This window comes from Pygoscelis adeliae, unplaced genomic scaffold (genome assembly GCF_000699105.1).
Source record: "Pygoscelis adeliae isolate BGI_AS28 unplaced genomic scaffold, ASM69910v1 Scaffold174, whole genome shotgun sequence".
Taxonomy (NCBI): Eukaryota; Metazoa; Chordata; class Aves; order Sphenisciformes; family Spheniscidae; genus Pygoscelis; species Pygoscelis adeliae.
Genome location: NW_008824676.1, coordinates 3787896 through 3792949, shown reverse-complemented (window position 1 = coordinate 3792949; position 5054 = coordinate 3787896).

Below are 5054 nucleotides of genomic sequence, written 5' to 3'. Positions count from 1 at the left end.
ACTCCAGGTGGGGTCTCACCAGAGCAGAGTAGAGGGGCAGACTCGCCTCCCTCGACCTGCTGGCCACGCTTCTTTTGATGCAGCCCAGGATGTGACTGGCCTTCTGGGCTGTGAGCGCACATTGCTGGCTCCTGTCCAGCTTTTCATCCACCAGTACCCCCAAGCCCTTCTGGGCAGGGCTGCTCTCAATCCCTTCATCCCTCAGCCTGTAGTGATACCGGGGGTTGCCCCAACCCAGGTGCAGGACCTTGCACTTGGCCTTGCTAAACCTCATGAGGTTCACACAGGCCCACTTCTCGAGCTTGTCCAGGTCCCTCTGGATGGCATCCCGTCCCTCTGGCGTGTCGACTGCACCACTCAGCTTGGTGTCATCTGCAAACTTGCTGAGGGTGCACTCGATCCCACTGTCTGTGTCATTGATGAAGATATTAAACAGTACCGGTCCCAATACGGACCCCTGCGGGATGCCACTCGTCACCAGTCTCTATCTGGACACTGAGCCGTTGACCACTACCCTCTGGATGCGACCATCTAACCAATTCCTCACCCTTTACCGGACAGTCCACCCATCAAATCCATACCTCTCCAGTTGAGAGAGAAGGATGTTGTGGGGGACCATGTAAAAGGCCTTACAGAGGTCCAAATAGACATCTTCCAATATGTTCCCAGTGGTCTCTCCAGAAGGGGAAGCAGGATCATCTTTGAAACTATCACATCCTATAGTGTAGACATGTAAAATTAGTGTATCTACATTTGAACCTAGTCACCTAGGTGTTCAAAGTCAGGTTGGATGGGGCTCTGAGCAACCTGATCTAGTGAAAGATGTCCCTGCCCATGGCAGGGGAGTTTGACTAGATGATCTTTAAAGGTCCCTTCCAACCCAAACCATTCTATCATTCTATGATTCTATGCTTCTATGATCTCCTCCCCACCCCTGCACTCATTTTGGATGCCTATACATATAAATACATGTGCATGCACATGTATATACCCAAAGATACATGCATACACTGGCCAAAATGAGACTTCAGAAGCACCAGCATGAACATGTGCAAGTATTGGTATGAAAAAATACACAGCATGTTCTTTTTCCTATTTCTTCAATGCAGTTTTACTGCTGGTATGGCATCCTGGTGTCTACTGGGCCATTCTAAGCCCTGCACATGAACACACGTATATATTTATAAGTACCCAGGAAACAGCACTGGCTGAAGACTGGATAGGATTTATGAGTCAATGGCCATGTGCCTCCTTCAGTGACACTAAAGCAGGAGATGCATCATTTCCTCCTTGCTGTTGTGATACTCCCAAGGACTTGGGTGTTTCAGGAAGGGAGGAATATTTCTCAAATTTCCTCAAGGACAGCTGTAAGCTTTGATTGATTGCTTGAAATTTCACATCTTCAGAACATGCCCAATTGGAAATAACAGCAACTCACAAAAAACTAGAAGGTGTATGGCAGGAAGGGACCTCTGCCCTGAGCCCTGTTGCCAGTTATCACAGGTAAATACATAATACAAACTCTCATAAACAAATCAAGTACCATTTAAAACATGTTAGGTTGCTTATCCCATACTGTTAGAAAGCAAGCCTATGGGGTACCATATCTGCTAATCTGCTGTCTTGATTTATCCGTGGTCAGCTCTGTCTTTTACCTTTGGTCCTACCTCACCTCTGTCCAGACTGTGAAATGCCCAGACCCTTTGATGGGCAGCAGTCACATCCCCCTTCACCTCATCCTGCTAGCTGAAACAAGCCTGACACTTGAATCTCCTCTTACAAGAGAGGCTTTTCCACCCCCTGCTTGTTTGTGACACCCTTCTCTGCACCTTCAACAAATCCCTTGTGAATGCAGGTGAACACAGCTTTCCAGATGACGCTCAAAAAGGCCCTGTACCAGGGCATTAAACCTGCCCTCGCTCTGCTGGTCAGTCTTACATTTTATACATACTAGAACTATGCTTCCCGTATACCAGTGGCTCATAGTCATGCTGTGACTGACTAATGCAGTATGATGCAGCTTGTGCACCAGATCCAGTGCAGCACACTCCCATTCAGCCAGTCATCTTCTCCTCATGGTAAATGGCTGTTTTCATAGCAAATGGTGCCCAAGAACTGAACATCTTTACCCTTACAGCAGCCAGCTTAGAGCCCATAGCTATTGTTCCATCCCTGTGCATCGAAGAAGGAATTGGGAAAATGCAGTATCTTCTTGCAGTGCCTGGCTAGAGTTTCTGCCTCATTATTAGGGAGAGAAGGAGCATCCAACAGAAGCTGGAGCTGCTGTCATGTTCAGTCATGGGGAGAGGGAGTGCTCTCAGGGCAGCCTGTCCTCTTGCAAGTCTATTTGTGCGAGGGGTGACGTGGTGTGGTCAACGAAGGCCTGAGCCACAGCCGTTACTGTCACAGCTATGAAGTGAGGGGAAGGACAAAGTGTCCCAAGTCTTGGTTGCAGCTGAGTTTGAACTGCCCTGGACTAATATATGCATAGATCTTCCCCACCCCTCTATTTCCCACTGAAGAGCATCTATCTAGCTCATGGCAGAGCTTCCTGTTAGAAGTTATCAATACATGCTGGGGGATGAAGGGATTGAGAGCAGCCCTGCCCAGAAGGACTTGGCGGTACTGGTGGATGAAAAGCTGGACAGGAGCCAGCAATGTGCGCTCACAGCCCAGAAGGCCAGTCACATCCTGGGCTGCATCAAAAGAAGCGCGGCCAGCAGGTCGAGGGAGGGGATTCTGCCCCTCTACTCTGCTCTGGGGAGACCCCACCTGGAGTACTGCGTCCAGCTCTGGAGCCCTCAGCATAAGAAAGACACGGACCTGTTGGAGCGGGACCAGCAGAGGGCCACAAAAATGATCAGGGGGATGGAACACGTCTCCTATGAAGAAAGGCTGAGAGAGTTGGGGTTGTTCAGCCTGGAGAAGAGAAGGCTTTAGGGAGACCTTATTGCAGCCTTTCAGTACTTCAAGGGGGCTTTTAAGAAAGATGGGGACAAACTTTTTAGCAGGGCCTGTTGCAATAGGACAAGGGGGAATGGTTTGAAACTAAAAGAGGGTACATTCAGACTATACATATAAGGAAGAAATTTTTTATGCTGAGGGTGGTGAAGCACTGGCACAGGTTGCCCAGAGAGGTGGTGGATGCCCCATCCCTGGAGACATTCAAGGTCAGGTTGGACGGGGCTCTGAGCAACCTGATCTAGTTGAAGATGTCCCTGCTCATTGCAGGGGGGGGTTGGACTAGATGACCTTTAGAGGTCCCTTCCAACCCAAACTATTCTATGATTCTAAAGTTCTCAGATCAGGCCCTATGCTCTGCACTATTATGTTTCACCTCATTTCCATTACTACTCTCCATTGCTCACTGCTCAAACCAACAAGATTTCTGTGGGTAGCATCTCATGCACCCCATTACTGACAGTATTCAACATTGTGCCAAATGTTAATGTCACTGTCTCTTTTGACTTCTGGTGCCAAAGCTGGTAATCAAACATTAAATAAGGTCCATTCCAAGTCCAGTCCTGGAGGAATTCCACCAGCAATTGCTTCTGGCGTGTTTGTTCTCATTCTACCATAACCCATCATGATCTTCCTGTTTGTCAGTGCTTTCCTTATCTTAAAACTCATGTTTCTCCAGCACAAGAAATAATTTCTTGGGTTTATTTCAACTTCTTAGTGCAAATTGACTGCATTTGCCTTGTCTGAAAAGGTCAAGTTATCTTATAAAAGAAAGGCACCATGTTAATTTGGCATGATCTACCTTGAGCAAATTCATGTTGTATTTCATCCCATTTCCAGTTATCTCCTGCCTCTTTCCTTCAGCATAGTGTTTGTGTCCAGCTGATCCACATATCTAATGCATGAGCAGGAGAGGAAAAAAGAGAAAAGAGTCGGTGCTCAATTGCCCTCTGTACTCTGCTCTGTGTCTGTGACATTGCAGCTGCTGGGAGTCCATGCAGGCAACCTAAAACAGAAGGAACAAAACAAGGAGTAAAAAGTCATGAGCTCTCCCATGAAGCTCTCCCATGGAGCATGGCCTGTGCATCCTTCCTGACAGAACCTGTTGCCTCATGAAAGTCGGAGCCCGAGGGGCTTAGTCAAATATCTTAGAGATGAAACACCAGCAATTATTAAAAGACAATTAAAAGGATTATCTTTCCTCATACTCCATAAACTCTTCTCTAGATGGGCTAAGAGGACATGAACTCCTCGGTTGAAGAGCTCTTCATTAGGTGCACAGCGTAAATTTAACAACATTCTCTGTACTGTTTGGCCACCGTCCCAGAGGAGATATCACTGCAGATGAAGCATTGCTTTTCTCCACCGGGGCCACAGCTGCATCTTCATTATAACCTCCACGGTGCGTCTCCATTGCAGAGACACACTGTTTCTGGGGAGTGTGGCAGTGTGCGGATACAGTTTGCTTTCCACACACTGCATTTGGAAGTAGACAGCGTGGGAAAGTTCTTGTGTAAACTCCATGCCAAGCAAGAGCGTGCCTGTATGGCATGGGTGCTGGGTTCGGTGAGCAAGGAGGCTCTGTATCAACTTGTTGATGCTTAAGGAAAGGATGGTGTCTATTGATTAGGGCATGTAGGCAGATGAGCTGCAGACATGGAGCAGGGTTTAAGGATCTGCAGCGTGCTGGGAGTAGCTTGCTTGTGGGAATGCACCCGGCAGATACACCACGCGTGTAGCCAGCTCTGCACAGCAGTACAGCACCAGTGTGGCTCGTAACCCAGGGAGGCCCTCCTCGCTCTGCCCCTCGGGCACACAGGCATGTGTTACGCACCAGCAGCATGGGGAATTGCCAAGATGGCAGGCAATGGCAGTGAGCACACCACCAGCTTCCCCCATGCTGAGGGAGCCTGGGGTTGGGTGCTTCAGTAAGGGGTGCAGCCCAAACAGCCAAACCCTCTATGCCCCACAAGCCGGGTAGCGGTGTGGGAGATAGTAATCGTCATTACCCATGTTTCCCCACTGCCCCAACAGTGCAGAGGTGGGCCCAGCCTTCTGGGTACACTCTCAGCCTGGGCCCCAGACTGCTCTGG